We start from the raw sequence: 20,532 nt of genomic DNA on the forward strand, positions 1-20,532 counted from the left end.
CTTACCTTACTTTTACCTTCTAATAAACTTAGTTATAATATTAGTAAGAAGTAGGGTAAGATGATAATTAATATCATTTTACTTTTCCTTACTAAAATGTCATTCTTACAAAAGATGTTGACACAAAGAGGTTATTAATATATGACCTTTGGACATAACAGGCAAGTAATGTCAAACATAATGGATTCACGTAATATTGTGTGAAAGTGGCGCCAACACTCTTATCTATATATAAAAAAAAGTCGTGTTAGTTACACTATTTATAACTCAAGAACGGCTTTACCGATATGCCTGAAAATTGGTGAGGAGGTAGCTTAGAGCCAGGAGACGGACATAAGATACTATTTACTCATATTTTTTTCGAATTTATGCTTTGAAGAGCTGCTTTTTATTTAACTTACTTATATTATAAATGCGAATGTTTAGATGGATGTGATGTGGATGGATGGATGGGTGTTTGAAGATATCTCTAGAACGGCTGAACGGATCTCGATTAAATTTGGCACACGTATAGAACATAGACTGAAAGAACACATAGGCTAAACTAATTAAGTTATTTTAATATATCCACGCGGACGGAGTCGCGGGCGACAGCTAGTATCATATAACAAAGCCATTTCGGCTCACTAACAGATCATTATAGTTAACATATCAAAGCCTATGTAGTAATTACGCATTACACTAGAATTTATCTTTATACTAGCTGTCGTCCGCGACGCCGTTCGTGCGGAATTAAAAAACTAGTAGTCTTCGTGTTCTACCAGACGATGTTCTATATGTATGTATTACTAAAAAAATATTTTAAAGACTATTTAATTGTTTGATTGATGGTAAAAATATTGGAAATTTCTGAAATGGTTTAAAAAATATCAAATTTAAATAATCTATACTAAAGATATTTGAATCTAGATTTTTTTATATTTGTGATAATTTTAAATGTCGTATCCTGAAAGGTTTAAATTATAATCTTATATATAAATATCTCGTGTCACAATTTTCGTTCCCATACTCCTCCGAAACAGCTTGACCGATTCTCATGAAATTTTGTGAGCATATTGAGTAGCTCTGAGAATCGGCCAACATCTATTTTTAATACCGCGCGGACGGAGTCGCGGGCGACAGCTAGTAATTCTTAAAAAAATACTATAATCTTTGCTAATCTGTCATCCATTGATGTTCAAACATCACCTTACACTTGATTAATACTAAACAAAAACGCAATGTATCGGATATAACGATGCGTTCGAATAACTGGAGCGTGAATATTTAATGAAATAGATTTGTCTCTTAAATGACTGCATATATGTAATTATGACGTCATAATACTAAGGACTAATTCAAAAACAAATATAGATTTACTAGCTGTCGCCCGCAACTCCGTCCGCGCGGAATTAAAAAAAACTTAACATTTAGGGGGATGAAAAGAAGATGTTGGCCGATTCTCAGACCTACTCAATATGCTCACAAAATTTAATGAGAATCGGTCAAGCCGTTTCGGAGGAATATGGGAACGAAAATTGTGACACGAGAATTTTACATATAAGATTATAATAGAACTAGCTGTCGCCCGTAACTCCGTCTGCGTAGAATAAAAAAAACTTAATAAAAAAATAGTCTATGTGTTCTTCCAGACTAAGTTCTAGAGCTATCATATTTCATCGAGATCGATTGTCCCGTTCTGGAGATACCTTCTAACAAACATCCATCCATCCATACATCTAAGCATTTATATATTAGTAAAATATATTAATAGACAAAGAAAGTGGTGTAAGTAAAGAATATTTCCCTTGCTTTATGCAGAAATACATACCGTGGGTTTCTGAGACCAAAACTGTTTTATCAAAGATAATGAGAGGTGAGATATTTGATACAGAGATTTAGGTCTCAGAAACCTACAAGTAGAGAATCTGACAGAGTTAATATCAGCCTATGGTTTTTTACCAGGTTATTTAAAGAAGGTATTGTTTTTCCCACCTTTGTTCGTTTCATTGTCACCTCTTGTCGAAGGCTTGACCGGATTTGAAGTGTAAAAATCTTATTCTTCTCCGGATTTTCAACGTTTTGGTATATTTTAACTAAATAGTGTAACATAAAACCGAAATCTATAATCAATCGATATTTTAATTTATAGCCGTTGTTTTAATTAACAATTGAATCGATTTTGAATGAAAACTGATTTATAAATCGACATAGCAATCAAGAAACATGATCTTTGTTTAGTCATCAACTAGCTGTCGCCCGCAACTCAGTCCTCGCGGATTTAAAACACTTAATTAGTAGCCTATGTGTTCTTCAATATTATGTTCTACATCTATGTCCAATTTCATCCAAACATGCATCCATCCACCCAAACATTCGCATTCATAATATTAGTAAGAAGTAAGTAAATATAGTAAGATTATTTTCTCGATTTATAATATTGAATTCGCCCCATTAATATTAAATGTTACAAGTTTTTTTTTAAGATAGTCGCCGTCTGACTGTCCAGTCTACGACAGCCGTCTCTAGCCCGCTGTGATATCACTCCATAAACAACGGGAGGTCCACTATCGATATTTCTCTGCTAAACATTGATATAAAAATACTCGTATCGTTGTAACGAATGAAAATTTTAAAGAGTTTTCTATCCAGAAATACCAAAAACTCCAGTAAAAGAAAGATGTCGCTTATATTAGAAGAAATTTAATTGTCGCACAAAATGTTTTATAACCAAAATCTCTGTATAAAATATATCGTCATCCTTGTCTTACATCTTTGACAAAACAAAGACAACACTATATTGTCAACGGAAATTTTGGTATTAAAAACCCACGGATAGTTAAACATTGTTAATTCTGACTTTTTAAAGAGAACTAGAGGGAGAGTAATATGTTTTATACAAATACTAGCTGTCGGCCGCGACGCGGTCCGCGCGGAATTTAAAAAAAGATAATAAGTATGTTGTCTTCCAGACTATGTTCTACATCTATGCCAAATATCAGCTGAATCCGTTCAATCGTTCTGTATATATATACCTTCAAACAAACATCCATCCATGTAAACATTCGCATTTATAATATTAGTAAGATTAGTAAAATTTCGCAACTTTAATTCTTTTAACTCTAAAAGAAATGCGAATAAAGACTGTACAACACAAAAGCTCAGTTCAATGTATCATACGAGGTCGAATATGTTTGCATTACCATCACGTATTGCCCCCCCTTGCCCCCCCCCTCCCTGCAGATACATACAATTTATGCATCACACAACCCCATGAATGCCATACATTCCTCTATTATTAAACATTATTCACACCATTTAGTATAATATATCCATCCATCCATTTATCATTCAAGATATTATCTTGACTTATTAAAGGACTAGCTGTCGCCCACAACTTCGTCTCTCTCTTGTCAACTGTTAAATTTGGATTAAAAAGGTGTTAAAAAAGTGCGGGTTGGTTGACTTCACACATAATTTTGAATTTCTTCACAGATATGTGCAGGTTGCATCACGATGTTTTCCTTCACCGTATATTTATACGAGGTTCCTACGGTAAAGGAAAACATCGTGATGCTGCAAATATCTTTGAAGACAATCAAAGATATGTGTGAAGTCAACCCGTACTAAGTCAGCATTGACTATAGCCTAGTCACTAACTTATGGTAGTTATCCCTCAGTGGGGACGTATTTCCTTCATTAACCTTCTCTTTTAAGTAGATCATATCTAAATTTATCTCGTATTTTAAATGCAGTTGTACACATTAACAATATATTTCATCTTGAAATATAAAAAGCAGCGATAAAGCAATTTGATTTATATTGCAAATTTAATATGCTTTTTTACATTTGCCTCAAGGGCTTTTTACAAGTTGATTTAATTATTTTGAACGCATCTCAAAGAAGACATATTAAGCTTTTAAATAATAATGTAAGGGTAAAGTCACACTATAATCCTACACTTTATAAATGTTTCCCTTTGGATTTTTTTTGGTCCTATCAAATCGATAAAATTAAACGCCTAATCTGGAAACACCCTTAAATTCGGATAACGATTACTTAAGAGGTTCATGTAGCTTCCTCTTAATTTAAACTGAATGGCTCTCCTTAGCGACCATTTAAATTCTCTGAGTGTATTAGTTATTGACTTCAATAAATAATAATTTAAACATATAAGAGACATAATTTATGCGAACAAGACAGATCTAATTTACTAAACTACGGTTGATTTTTATAGAGAAGTAGCTGTCGCCCACAACTCCGTATGCGTGGACAAAAAAAAACTTAATAGGTAGCCTATGTGTCATGACTATGTTCTACATCCATGCCAAATTTCAGCTAGATCAATGCTGTTCTGGAGTTATCTTCTATCAAACATCCATCATATTAGTAAGAAGTAAGATTTAATTATAAAATGATCGCAAAACAATCAGAAATCAAGAAATATTCTAGTATAGTTTCTATATTATTTTTGTACATGGTCCGACGATGTTATTAAAAGTTGTTAATTTTGTTATTTACAACCCATTATATATTTATATGACATGTGATATTCATCCACGTGTGTTACAATGTAACACTAACGTGTGTTACATTGTAACGCTAACGATTGCTATAAACCGTTTAAACATATTTTAAAACAATAGCAAACAATATTAAATGTACTACAAACTTCCATCCAAAAGACTTAAAACTATTTTTTTTAAATAAAATATTAGCAGATTTTTTTGTAAATTTACTAATATTTCTTTAACCATTCCAACTAAGCTCTAGGCTTGTGTTAGGATATGGTTTACGACAATTGTCGAATGGTGGGATTCGAACACCGGCCCCCTGTGATCGGAAATCCGTACCCTTAACCATTAGGCTATTGACGCTTTAAAATTGTAATTGTCTCTGTTATCTGTAAATAAAACTGGATTTTCAACACAACTGTACTTATAAAAATACATCGAATGCTTACAAACAATATATTATGGTACGAGTATCGTAATATTATATTCGTGTAATTAATACGCGTCAGATGTTTGAATAAACAGCGCCTAATCTTGACCCATTTGGCCGCACTTCATTACCCTGTCTGTATCAACACGATATAACTGTCTGCTCTGAAAATACACTAAGATTTAATAGTCTCGTTCACTGCAATCACTTTAGTACAACAATAAAGTAATGAGATTGAACGATGGCTACACAGGTAGAGGAAGACCAAAGAAAGTATGGATGTGTGTGAAATAGGATATGCGTAAGAAGGGGGTTCGATTCAAATATGACTGCTGATAGAGATGTGTGAATACATAGTGTGCCAACCCACCGTTAGGATATAGGCAGGTTGATAATAAAGAAATAATTAATACAATCATTATAAATAACTAAGAGCGTCGTTGGCTCATAGGTTAAGCAGTAATTTGTAATCTGCAAGGTTCGATTTACATATTATACCTGCGCATATCAGCAAAGAAATTCAAAAGATATGTGTGAATTTCCGCTAGAAAAATAGGAAGCAAGGCGCCACCCGTCACATTCAGTTTCTTGTAATGGTGAAAAGTGGATTGCTGAGGTTCGTTTTGCCACGTCAAATGGAATTCCGTAGTGCCTACCCCTCTGGGTTGTAGACGTGAGTTGTGTTTATAAATAACAAGGAAATGGACTAAACTTTACGTTAGCAACATATAAATATAAAAAGATATATATAAACACTAATACTCGACATTAATCATAGTACATACAGGAAAGAATCGATATAGATTTAATACAGAGATCATTGGCCGCTACCCAGGTTCATCACCTCGATATTCATTCATTCATTGTATTTATAATTTCTTCCACTACCTATATTTATCAAGTAGTTACTCGCTACTTCTTCCGCGAAATTAAAAAGAATCATCTATCATCTTCAAGTTACGAATGTGTTTTTAATAAAGTTAAAAAGTAGCGTCAGTGATCGATAAATTGAGGAGTAGAAGGTTAGCGTGGTTTGGACATGTTAAGCAGTGGGATCCACAAAGTAGTGATATTAAAAACAGGGGAAGACCAAAGAAAGTATGGATGTGTGTTTAAGAGGATATGCGTAAGAAGGGGGTAGATTCAGATGTAACGGCTGATAGAGATGTATGGAGTAGTACGTACTGTGCCGACCCTCTGTAGGGATAAGGACAGGTTGATGATGATCTTCCTGTCTTTCTACAGAGGGTCGGCACAGTTTGTAGTACTTCTCCATACATCTCTATCGGCCTATTTGAATACACACCTTACACATATCCTCTTTCACACAATCAATCCATACTTTCTTTGGTCTTCCTCTACCTTTGTAGCCATCCATATAAAATCTCATTTGATGCTAAAACATTGTAATTAATCACCTCAATTGTTTCACACTCACAGTCGTTTTGAATCTATATTTAATAGTCGTAAATCGCATCTAGAAGAATTCATTTCGACACTATCAATGTACAGTCACATTCATAAATGCTTCTTGAAATTGTTTTATGTAATACTAACAGTCGCCCACCGAATTAAAAAAAACTAAATAAGTAGCCTATGTGTTCTTCCATAGTCTATGTTTAACATCTATGCCAAATTTTAGCAAGATCCGTTGACATCTTTACATTCGCATTTGTAATATTAGTAAGATTTCACATTTCACATCTTACTAATATTAAATGCGAATGTTTAGATGTATGGATATTTGTTTAATGGTATTTCCAAAATGGCTGTAAATCTCGGTGAAATTAGAAAAAAATGTAGAACATAGTCTAGACGAACATATAGACTAGTAATTAATTTTTAAATAAAGCGGCGGGAGTCTCTGACGACAGCTAATTTTTAAATTAAAATATAAGCACTTTGTCCGCGACTGTACCGTATGTTGAAATCTACAAGATCTTGGATATAGCTCAAGTTTATTGACGTAGTTACATGTTTATTTTGACATGTGTTTGATACTTTCAAACATTGAATTTCCACTGTCGATATACACATCCAAAAACATATTAATTCAAGTTAACAACGTTTTTTGTTCCTATTTGCATAGGGAAAACACACTTAAGGTCAACAACTTTTTTTTAGTTTTTGTATTTTTTTTAAAAACATAAATAGTCGAAACGCACTTTAAGGTCTATAATTTCTTTTTTTGGCATTTCTTTTTTTTCCTATGAGGTACAGAACCCTAAAAATAGACATATATTAGATAAAACTATTTACAACCAACAACCATACGAGCTTGTTTTTTTTATTATCGTATACACAAACTATCGATTACTTTGAACAGACTTTCCATTATACATCCACTTTACAATTCAAGCATCCGTATCAAATAAGTTCCTACTTTACAAACTTATCTTATCTACGTAACAATTTCATAATTATTCACAATATTGATTTTTTTCGTCCTTGAAGCCTCTTATCTATACGGCAAACATTAAAGTCACAATGGAACAGTTTATCTGATTACAAAGCAGGCGCTTTCTAATCTTTACAGTTGGTTTACACTGCTACAACTCATGCGTAGTAGAGCTAAAACAATTGCTGAAAAGTGGCAGAACAAAGCAACTATGAGGTTCGAAAGGGAGAGGAAGAAAACAGACGTGAGGTGACAGAGAATTCGTGACATAGGACAGATTTTGTTTAAAAAGCACTCCAGCTTATATACGTAGAATACTTTTAACTGTATTTTAAAAGTAACTGTCCCCCACGACTTAGTGCGCACCGAATTAAAAAGAATATTAATTAAACTGATATATAAACACGGCTAAACACTCACGTATATACGTCCGGTGGCGGCACCGACTAGTTTCGAGCCCGCGTTCAGTGAGCGACGGGCCGCGTCCGCGAAATAATACCAGTGCCACTCATCCTGATGAAGGGCCCTCGATGGGCTCGAAACTAGTCGGTGCCGCCACCGAACGTATATACGTGAGTGTTTAGCCGTGTTTATATATCAGTTTAGTATAATGTCTCACGAAAGTTTGAATAATTTAATATTAATTAGTAGACTGTGTGTTCTATATTATACATCTATGAGAAATTTCAGCGAGATCCATGCATTTGTTTTGGAGATAATTTTAAACAAACGTTTATCTAAACATTTGCATTTATAATATTAGTAAGATTGATAGTTTCCCCGCACGTAGTATCAGGCGCCATCTTCTTTATTTATAAAACACGGCTCGTATTAACGTTATCAAAGGTTGATGATTGTAAAAGAGCATTCGGACTAAAAATACTAACATCTGTTCCCATCGGAATGTTGACTACAGTCGGCGCGAGATAATTCTGTCCGTATGTTCGCTACTATCATTTAAACCTGATTTAAAGACGTCTAAGTAAATGTATGATACTAGAATCGTATGTATAAACTTACTGATATCATAAATTTAAACCTACGATATTAAATAATATATTAAAAACGAATAACTAACTAAAATATATTATTAAAAGGAGTCCCTTTAGGTAAAGTTCCGAAGATACTGGCAGCGTTCCCCCTTTGAATAGCTATACTAATTCTTTGTCCGAGGTAGCTGCCAGCTTTTCGGTCCCCTGTGATGTCAATTAACTTTTTTGATATTCCCTTAAGAAACCTTAAAGCGCTAGGACCCCACGGACCAAGGGTCTCGACACCGAATGGGGCAAAATCATATTCGGAGCCTAGACCCCTGTATTTGCTTGCTTTAGCATTTTCCGCCGCTTCACAAGCCGCATCCGCTCTGTTGTTGGTTGACTACTGTGGCACTTGGCCAGCGTGGTTGACTATGGCCTGGTCACTCCTAACTTAGGTTAAGCTCCGAGCCCTTCGGTGGGGACGTATAGTGATGACGATTTAGTGACCAAATCCGTTCTTGTTAACTACTTTACCCTTTTGGTATTTACAATGGGGTGAATTGAATTTGTAGGAAAATCCTCTAAGTAGTTTTTGAGTTAAAATAGTTTAGTTGTTTATTTTAAATACTTTTTTATAATCGTAATAATTTACTGTTCTTTAGGCAATTTACCTATTTAATAGTAAAATAAATAAAACAGTATGTTTCTCGACTTACTCATTTAAATAAACAACTATTTCCTATTTGAATATGACTTTGAGAATTGTTTATAAATACTTTGACTGCTATAAAGCGTTGAATTCTCCGCTGACGCTTTGCAAACCTTTTTTTTTCAATTATACAGGGTGTTCGGTAACAAAGTATACAGAGAACATATTTTTTTTAATACTAGGAGATTTTTTAAATTTACTAATATTTCTAGTTCCATTCCAACTAAGCTTGTGCTAGGATATGGTTTACCACAATAGTTGAATGGCAGGATTCGAACTCCCGACCTCATGATCGGATATCCGTACCCTTAACCATTAGGCTATTGGCGCTTTTATTTTATCTGCAAGGTAACTGTGGTACTCCGATGTATCTTTCCCGGACATCCTGTATATGTAATTTACAACTGTAAATTGTTAACTATACTTTTATGTAAAAAAACTGTTAAGTACAAGTTTTAAATCTTACTAATGTTATAAATGGTGTAAATAGTCTTAAGAAATTTGTAAAGTTTTATTGATTTTTAATTTAATAAAGAAATAAAGATTGTTGTCGCATCTAAGGTACCTGACCACCATGTTAGGGGAACGAGAGGGCGGCATAGCGCCGCCCAATAAAAAAAAAAAAATATAAATGGATGGATGTGTGGATGGATGTTTGTAAGAATTTAATCATATAAAAACTTCCCTCCCCCGCAAATTCGTATCCTTTAGATTTTTATCAATGAAAAACTATTTATATTGCATATGTATAGGTGAGTTTCACTGCAGAATCTTATATATATTATAAACTAGCTGTCACCCGTGACTCCGTCCGCGTGGAATTAAAAGAAACTTTTGGTCGGAACGTTGTTATATAACCTAAAGCGATCCTCAATAAATGGACTATTCAATAAAAAAAATTCAAATCGGATCAGTAGTTCCTGAGATAAGCGCGTTTAAAAAAACAAACACTTCCGCTTCATAATATTAGTATAGATGCGAATGTTTAGATGGATGGATATTTGTTTGACGGTATCTCGGAAACGGCTCAACAGATCTTGATGAAATTTGGCACAAATGTAGAACATAGTCTGGAAGAACACATACAACATAGGCTATTCATTAAGTCTTTTTTTAATTCCGCGCGATTAAAAATCGATTTAATATACGAGACAATATCTATACTTAGAAATAGGTTTTAAAAGTCTTCGCTTACTACTACGACCAATGCTACTTAATACTTGATACTTTAAAGATCAAAAGGCGGAACTGCTAGTATCAAGAGTTTAAATAACTAGCGTCTGGTCCACGGAATGCACTAACGTCTGTTAATAGAACGCGTGTACTCAATACACTTGTGAACAAAAACATGTACACTATATTGCATTTTAACGGTACCCGACCGTGACTTAAATCTATCTCTTTGTTGTACGAAGTTTTGACATTTAAGCGCTGTGCAAAAGGATTTACTAACCTCATATTTTTATTTATTTAAATAGTAGCTCTCACCCGTTACTCTATAAATTAAAAAAAATCTTAATTAGTAGCATATGTGTTCTTCCAGACTGTCTTCTACATATACGCTTTCAGCGAGGTCTATGCAACCGTTCTGCAACCATTTAACAAACATTCATCCATCTATACATCTAAACATTCGCATTTATATTAGTAAGATTATAATAATAGTAAAATATAAGTTACTTTGTATTTATATTTTAAAAAAAAATAGGGCAACAAATGAACGTGTTTGACACAATTAAAGTTAACGTGAAGAAATTTCTGAGGCCTTTATTTCTCAAAAAAAAAACATGAATTATAATCAAATTATATTTTAACAGTGGTAGAGCCCGCTTTAACATCTTCGCACGAATCGGCCCGGCTCGCCCGGTGAAATACCACGACCACACAGAAGACAAGCGTGAAGTGGATGCAATTCCGCGTTTCGTCTGATGAGTGTGCGTCCCGGAGGCCTAATTTAGTCCTCTTTCCCTTCCCATCCTTTTCTTTATAAGGCAAGGATGGGAAGTGAAAGTAGACTTTCCGGATGAGAGGATGCATGGAAATGGAAGATATTTTCTTTCTGTGCATCCTCTCCTCCGTCGATTAAAGGTAGGCAACGCATATGCAAGTGCGTATGTCTATGGGCAACGGTCACTTCGCTATTTCAGTGATTTCAGGTGGCCGCACGCTCGTTTGCCACCTTTTGATATAAAAAAAAAAAAAAAAAATCAAATTTCAACCAATGGGTGAACACTACAAGAAACTAGCAAACTAAGAATGTAGACATAGCTAACACTAGTATTAAACGTACTACAAGAAAGGTCTATTTATATCTACCTTATAGTCAATCCAAGTAAGATTCAATTTATTTCTTACAAGATGCTATGCTCATTCGATATAAGGAATTAGGGTCACAGAGTATTGAATGGATTTTATTTATAACTACGTAATGCAATTGTAGGAGTAGGTAGAAGCGTCGGTGGCTCAGTGGTCAAGCACTTGACTTGCAATCTGCAGGTCCTGGGTTCGAATCCCGCCATGTACCAATGTGTTTTTCGATTTCCGATTTACATATGTACATTTATCCGACGTTCTTACGGTGAAGGAAAACATCGTGATGCAACCTGCACATATCTGAGAAGATATGTGTGAAGTCAACCATCCCGCACTGTGCCAGCGTGGTTGACTATAGCCTAGTCACCCCCTAGCTTAGCGTAGGCTCCGAGCCGTCCCGAGTGGGGAGGTATAGTGAGCTGATGATGATGAATGCAATTGTAATCTTGCAGTAGACGAGAACCCAAACTGTGTTTTTTTTCTCTTTTTTTCTTTTGTGACTGAGTAGTCACTGTTTGCCTTGAGGAGGCATTTACAACTTCACCGGGCTTGTGGCCGAGCGCGGATGGCGCTTAGCCTGAACCTCGTTTAAGAGTAAAACCAGACTGTGTCATGAATATTTTTAACACGGGTTCACATTCACGTAACATTCAAACTTACAAGTTTTAAACATTATTAGTTAGAATCCTTTGGCGCGAATGGTGCGCTTTCATCACTAAGTCAATGGTCAGAATGATTAGTGAAGGGACATAAACATCGACATTTAATAAGGCTAGTGTTGCGCCGGTACAACATCAGTGTCGGATTTTCTTCCTAACACAAGTGAATTCAAACATAGTGAAATTAAGCCTTATTTTTGCCCTATTTCCCTTCCCACCCTTTTTCTTATAAGGAAAAGATAGAAAGTATATTTTTTGGATGTAGGAATGAGGAGTAAAATATTCTCTTTTTGTACATGCCCTACGGTGGTTAAAGGTGGGCAACGGATCTGCAAATTGCGTGTCTATGGGCAATAATCACTTCGCTATTTTAGTGATTTCAGGTGGAAGTTCGCTTGTTTGCCACCTTATGATATAAAAGAAACAAACGCCCTATTATTATGATGAAAAGAGGAAATGAAACATGCTTTATCTAGCATCTTTGAGAACAACAAAGAGCCGCTCGACTTTAATCGTTCCTTTGAGTTATGTCATTAGCTTTGTAAGCCACAGTCAAACAAAAAAAGTCCTTAAGTTCAAAATAGCTTAGCATCATGTTACTAACTGCCACGCTTAGAGTCCTATAACGATTGTTTATGCAATCCCTTAGTAACTAACTTTCAGCAGAGAATAAATGACATAACTGAAATTTACCCCAAAAAAATGCCTCCGAAGACTTTTTATGCCTCACTTTTATACTCCGGATTTAAGTATTTATAAGTATTAAATCTTTGTTTACTAACTAGTTTTAAAAATACCTCACATTTCCATACTAGTAAGAGGAAATGGAAAAAGGCATAGAGGACGTCAAACAAAGAGATGGGAAGATGACTTACCGAAGGGGTGGAGATTAGCCCGGGACAAGGAACTATGGAAAAATCTAGGGGAGGCCTATGTCGAGGGTGATAAAGCAACTGAAAGCTGAAAACAAAGCTATAATTTTATTTTTTTCTGTTTAAAAAAAAGTAGTTTAAGTTTATGTTAAAAAAAAATTATGTACTGGTCAGCGAATAAAGGCTTATCTTATCTTAAAGGATTTAATAGACAACGAGTAAAGTTAAAAACTTTTACTAATAAAAGCTCAATTTTAAAGGAAATCACTAATAGAATAATATCGTAGATAACATTGAATTAACGTGACCCAGATATTAAAACATTCAGGTAAAATATATATATAATATCAGTCTGAAAATAAAAGAAACGCGTGACCGAGTTTCGTTCAGAAATAGATTTGACACTGACCAGGCACTGTCACAATATGGGAACCAAACGAAATTACATGATTACATAAAACATTATAATTTTTATGTTTCCTCATCATGAAATGAAAACTTATAACACAAAGGAGGGGCTTTCCGTGACTAATAAAATATCACGCATTTTTGAACGTGATATTATAAATTTAATAGGACAAAAGTTTATACATAAATTATTATAAATGCGAATGTTTGGATGGATAGATGGATGTTTCTTTAAAGGTATCTCCGGAACGGCTCACCGGAACTCTGAAATTTGGCATAGATGTAGAACATAGTCTGGAAGAATACATAGTCTACTCATTAAGTTTCTTAAGTCTACACGGACAGAGTCGTGGGCGACATCTAGTCATTAAATAAATAAAAAACATGCTAAAAATCTTACATTAGACCTACATATAGTAAAAATCCAATTAAAAACTGTCCCCACAGAAATATTGAAACGTAAAAATGTCAATATCGGAAAATTAATTGACGAAAACGTCGCTATCGTTCCTCGCATTAATTATACTTCTCCACTCCCCACTTTCACCCCCTACTTTCATCCATTTGGGTTGTTTTCTACCGTGGCTCCCCATAAATATTTATCAACTACATAACAATGTTCAGCCGAAAACGTTTACCCTAATTCTAATTTTGTTAAAAGATTAATCGCGTTATTTAACCTTTTAAATGGTAATATTTTGATTTTTAATTAATTAAATTAAGCTTAGTGTTAGGTGAAATCTTTTATTGTGCTATTAAATTGAGAGTCAATATTATGGCTTTAAAGGTTACAAGATCAGAGAAATTAATAATTGTTTTTTTCATCTATAACATGATTACAACACTTTTAAAACATATTTTATAAATTGCATTCTGTTTTTATTTATATTACCTAAACGTACCTAATTATCAAGACGTTTTTTCCCTTATGACTAGGTTTGAATCTTGTATCCAAACCCTCGACCTTACGTCGCGCAATCTGTCCTTTAAACTATAAACTATTGATTGAACTTCGAAGTATTATCAGAAATCTTTTTAGAGATAAATTAGTTGTAGATAAAATACGAGAATATTTTAAAAATGTTTATTACTACCAAGTGTTTGATTGTTTTTAATATAGATTGTCTTATCTTATATCTTTAAATTAACAATTCTTGTATATATTTGGAATCTCGGAATCGGCTCCAACGATTTTCATAAAATTTAGTATATAGGGGGTTTCGGGGGGCGATAAATAGATCTAGCTAGGAATCATTTTTAAAAGTCATTTTATACGTGTTTTATCGATAATCAACTTAAACATAAACTTTTTCTATCGGTAAGATTGAAAAATATTATTCACATTTCATCATTTTATTAGTAATTCGTACTTAAATATAATTTAAAAAAAAATACCGAACAAAGCTCGGTCATCCAGGTTTTTTTTTTATTAAATGATTAATTTCTTATCTATGACTCTGCTAAAAAGCAAAGGTACCGATTTAAATTTATCTTCAGGTTACCAGAGACCTATAAACACTTGTAGAAGACAAAATCAATAGAAAAGGTATATTGACAGTCGTAGGTAAAATTAATGAACTTGAGACCGTGTCTATATCATCCATAAACATATTATATCATAGTTCAAATGTAGATCACCTACACCGTTTATATTGTGATCCGAAAGGAACCATTCAAGCTGACGTCACTTCACTAAACTCAAAGCAAACAACACATAGTGTCAAAAAATAGGCCATGTGTCATATACCGCCAAAATTATTGTCCCAACATTCGCCAGGGTCGTCACTTGTCGCCGAAATACATTTAGCTAATTCCCCAAACTAAAATCACTAATTTTCAAACACTATTTTTACGCACAATCATTAGAACAAAACATGTTTTACACTACACAGTGTTAATCGTCGACGAACGTTTAAAGGAATGTTACTGAAAAGAAATTTTGTTTTATTTTTAAATTTCAAAACGACGGGCGGGCGCGTCCGTCCGCCGCGGAGCTCGCTTTTTGTATTTAGGTTATAATACGCGGGCAACAACGTCACGCACACATGCGCAGAAGCTCCGGAAAGCTGTCACAGAATAAACAACGATATTCGTCCTTCGAATACAACTAACACTTTAGATTAACTGTTATGCACATTCCAGAAATTTTACTAAAAGAATACCAACGCATAATTTAATCCTATTGTCAAATAACCCAGCCATAATCAGAAAAGAACAAAGCAATTATAGACGAAAAAAAGACTGGTATAGGCCACCGAAACGTTAGAAGTCTAGAAATAAACAATTTCAGACATCTACGCGTAGCTATACAACTATGTTGCTAACCACGAATTGCCATGATGAAACTTCAAGAAAGCTCGTGTTATTCTTATTTCCGCGTCTATATGCCAACTCTTTGCAAAGCTCGTACCGCCGGCTGGCAGACTCACCGGCGTTTACGTACGCCGTCGCCGTCGCCTCGCTCTATCACTGAAAATACACCCAGATCACTTCACCGTCATAACACGGTGACCATGATTGATGATAGAACGGGATATTAGTCAATTACTTTATGGTAATATGCTGTCGTATATTAAAGTAAAAAATTATGATCGATTGAGATATAAATATAATATCGTAAAAACAGAACAAGATGATAATAATATTAGTCATGTTAATTAGTTTTTTTCTACATAACCTTATACAAAGTTTTGTGCGTACCAGAGGCCACTTAGTAATTTTTGGGATACCACATATTTTCTTGTGAGGAAAAAGGACCATTCACAGATGTAGATTTGGCAAAGGACAAGACGCATATAAAAGGAAAATGTCCCTTTTCCATGCGTCCTCTACTCTGTCGCTGAAAAGTAGGCAAATCTGGAATTGCGGTTATCTATTGGCATCGGTCGCTTTACTTTTTTAGCAAATTGTCCGCTTGTTTGTTCAGTTATGGTCACTCTATCGATGTCCAGTACCGGCAGGGTCGTACAGCTCCATCTAGGTGATGATTTTAGCGCCCACGCAAACTTCACCTTGTCCACTCTCTGAGTGTTAGCTTTTACAATTCTGAGTATATTTTTATTACTTCTTGAAATTTATGTGTACGATACACATAATAGTAATTTGTACTTCATCTCTTAAAGTACCTTGGGTAAATAGCCTTAAAGGCCAATAGTTTAAAGGTTACGAGTACGGACTACAGATCTTTTGGTCGTGGGTTCAAATCTTTTGATTCGACCTTAATTACAAATCTACATGTCGCCCGCGACTGCGTCCGCGCGGAATTAAGAGAACTTAATTAGTAACCTATGTGTGCCTAGACTATGTCACCATCAAAGATAAAGGCTGATGATGATGATGAATTATTGATTAATTTAAGACATTATTAGTTAGGATCCTTTGGCGCGAATGACTTGCTTTCGTTACAAAGTCAAGTGTCAGAATGATTAGTGAGGGGACATAAACGTGGACATTTTAGTAAGGCTAATATTGCGGCTGTACACCGGCACAGTATCGTATTATCATCCTAACGTACAAAGCGCAGACGAAAAGTTAATACTCAGAGACAATAACAAAATGAATCATCAATCAAATAATAGCTGCAGACTGAATTATAAAGACATCGTATATTTATTTATAACTTTATTCTCAACGTATTCTATTTGTATACGAGTTAAGATATATTGATTGGGCACGACTCAACTATTATGAATCTTAATCGTTCATTACACGTGCGCCAAGTATCAAACATATCAGAAGTATAGTGCAACCTATCTTACCCTTAAAACTTTAGAACAGTGGTTCCCAAACTTATTTTATCTACTGCCCACTTTGAGAATAAATATTTTTAAGCGCCCCCATATTATAGTTTAAGCAGTCTTTTAATTCATATTAGTTGATATTCACAAGTTGTTGAGAGTCAAGAGTTCATGCAGTCGTTGTCTAAGAGGTCTCCTAGCTAAATAAAATTACAAATCAACCCCTAAGCCTCTCCACATCGCCCCCATTTTCTTTCTGGGTCTCTTACCCTTGAGACCTGCAGCGCCCACAAAGGGGCGTTATCGCCCACTTTGGGAAAGACTGCTTTAGATTAAGGTTCCGATACAAAAGGCAGTTATACTAGAAACGTGATAGTTGCAATAAATATACCAGAGATATAAAAAATTGATTTTATTTGATATACAAAACACTCCGGGACTGTATAGTCTATTTAAGACAGATTAGTTTGACATTTCACTAGATATGGGGTTGGGTAGAATCGATTATGTAAATTTTCGATTTTCGAATTCGATTCGATAGAACTTGCAATCGAAAATTCGTGATTATTGTTTTTGAATTACAATATTAATAAAATTGTTTCTTTCTATTCCTACTTTATCCTTCATAACTAAATAAAGAAATAAGACATTAAACCAAAAATTAATAACCAGTGATAACGAACAAAAAGTTATAAAATATGAAATTATAGTAGCCATTTGTTCGATTAATTTTATTACAAGACCAATTCTCGATAGTTTACAGTAACTCGTTGTACGCGACGATTCGACACTGCAACCGTCCATGTAGTACGACATTAGTACTCATACAAAATAATTCGATATTTTCTAGTGGTACTGGTCAGTTGTCAAACTATCTTAAATAGACACATTGTAATCATAACAACGACTACTGTCAAAAATCACTCAAAAAAGGAACACTCTTTTTTAAATCGCTAGATTGCCATGACAGATGACAGTCCAATTGACGCGTCACCTATTCAGGGCTTTCGGTTTCAGTTCCACAAAATTCGACTAGTGTGAAAAGGCCCTTATAAATTAGTATTCGAACACGTGTATTTTTACATTTGGCTGAATGACAAATGAAGGCAATGACTTTATAAATACTGTATTACTATGTATTACAAGTATGATTAATTACTAACTTTAGTCTGACATTGACTTTGAAAAGTTTAAGCCATGTTTTAATGACTTGTTTGACTACTTTTTTTTTATATCATAACGTGGCAAACAAGCGAGCGGCCACCTGAAATCGCTGAAATAGCGAAGTGACCGTTACCCATAGACATACGCAATTGCATATGCGTTGCCTACCTTTAAACGACGGAGGAGATGATGCACAGAAACAAAACATTTTCCCTTCCCATGCATCCTCTCATCCGGAAAGTCCACTTCCACTTCCCATCCTTTCCTTATAAGAAAAAAGGGTGGGAAGGAAAAGAGCACTAAATTAGGCCTCCGGGACGCACACTCATCAGACGAAACGCGGAATCCCTTTCACTTCTCGCCTGTCTTCTGTATGGTCGTTGTAGCATTCGTTGTGCTATATTTGGCTCGTTCACGTACCGACACGTGTTGCCGGCTCAAAGGTCTGACATCGACTGACTTCCCCTCTCTCCGGCATGTACTTATGGCGTGTACGCTCGAGACAAACAACACTACGTTTATGCATACACTACATCCCTTCCTTTTTTTAATATATTTAATCTTGCTAAGTATAGGTACTTGTATTCTAAAACTATCAATTAATAGAATACAAGTATACATAAAATTCGATTTTCTAAGTTTCTCTACACTTCTACATGTATATCCATTTTGTAAGTTTAATAAACTTAGATTCAATAACATTTTTCTATAAATTCACTTAATAATTATTTTCACAACAACTGCATAGATATTTGTTACCATCCTATACTTATCTTCCAAGTTTCCATTATTTCTTCCTTCTATATGCTCTACTTCCTTCCATTTGTTATTTAGAACGCGCCAGTGTCCCTCAATTCAATTTAAATAAACTTATTTTCGTCTTGGCATTTGTCACGTTAAAATATTCCGAACTTCAATATCGCCATCAATACCTGTCTCTACCGTATGGGAAGCAGGATTTTAATTGACGCTTACTTTGTTATCTTTGTGTAAATTATTTATGTCGAAGCCAAATATTTTGCTAAAAAGATATGTTTAATAATTAACAGTACTTAAAAGTACTTAACAGTTTGAATGTATCCTAGACGTGATAATTTACGCTAGTAGTAATAATAAAATTTTACTCTGTACTATGAATGCTATGCACTGTAGACACAGTACTAGTTGGTTGGAACACCAAAAGCTGTAACTGATGTAACTGTGCCCGCGACTTCGCTCGCACGAAATACTGACTTGGATAGCATTTCAATCACTTAGGCTAATCTCTTAATATTACTAAGTTTTATACTGAAACATATTAAACCCACTAAATACTCGCACAAAATTCACATATTCCAATACATCAAAATCAGTCCATGACAATGGTCCCAGGCTCCCGTCCATCAATGTACCAAACCTCATCCAAATTGGCCCAGCAGTTCCCGCTTGAAAGAAGGTCAGATAGACAGACAGACAGATGAAGCCACCCACGCATCAATAAGAATGTTCTGTCCCTATATTATGGAATAGTCAATGATAATTTTCTTTTTCTAATACATAACCTTTTTATATTTAATTTCCAAATTTATTTCCCAGCTTATTTGAGATCTTTCAACCCACAACACAGAGTCACTGACGGTATTCAATTATGTTGAACTTTATATTTAACTTGATGGACAATATTTAAATGCCACTTTAAGTTTTCAATTTATCAGATGTTCAACCAATTTTTTGCGGGTTATTGATAACAAAATCCAGCTTCAACATACCCCGACTGCGACTAGTGTGTCCTCAGCGAGGAGTTGCCTTAACAGCGACTTTTACAATGAATTCCTCCATGACTTGGTCCAATAATTATGCTATAAATAAAGCTATTTCAGAAAGAAAACATTAACCTTTATTTATTATATTTTACGGCAACTGTAGCATGTCATTATCAAAGAAAAACACGTTTCCGCTCTTATTTTTACCAAATTAGAGCAATAAAATCAATTTCAGATGTATTTTAGATACAGAGTCATCTATCGCCGGAAGCGGAAACTACTTATCTGTTTCACAATTATTGAATCGAAATTCGTTTAGTGCACAGTACATCACGAGATTTGAACTTACATATACTCGTAGTTAATAGTATCTCTGGAAACTTCACCAATCCAGCATTAGCCACGGATTCGTTAATAAAGCCAATTATGATGACTTTAGTAACTGGCAATATAATATTAGAAATTGCGTTATACATATTGTAAATATTCATAACAAAACGTAACTAATAGTCAATCACATTTTATATCATTTTGTACTACGTATTTTGTAGTAAGGTGCTTATAACAGGGTTAAAAGAATTACTTCTCAAAAAGACAAAGGAATAGTCACTTACTTGAAAACAATATCGT

At 34.5% G+C, this 20,532-nt stretch overlaps 1 protein-coding gene across 6 annotated transcripts in view; it reads right to left on the minus strand.

Moving 5' to 3' along the window:
- Positions 1–15,251, minus strand: part of LOC106123148 (muscle calcium channel subunit alpha-1) — a 42,748-nt gene extending 27,497 nt beyond the window's left edge. For all 6 annotated transcript variants that reach the window (XR_001228147.1, XM_013319335.1, XM_013319332.1 and 3 more), the window contains exon 1: positions 14,898–15,251. The gene's annotated coding sequence lies outside the window, so the exon portion shown is untranslated. The remainder of the gene's footprint in view (positions 1–14,897) is intronic.
- Positions 15,252–20,532: the final 5,281 nt, after the last annotated feature.

The sequence above is a fragment of the Papilio xuthus genome, unplaced genomic scaffold (assembly GCF_000836235.2).
Source record: "Papilio xuthus unplaced genomic scaffold, Pxut_1.1 DF826159.1, whole genome shotgun sequence".
Classification (NCBI taxonomy): domain Eukaryota; kingdom Metazoa; phylum Arthropoda; class Insecta; order Lepidoptera; family Papilionidae; genus Papilio; species Papilio xuthus.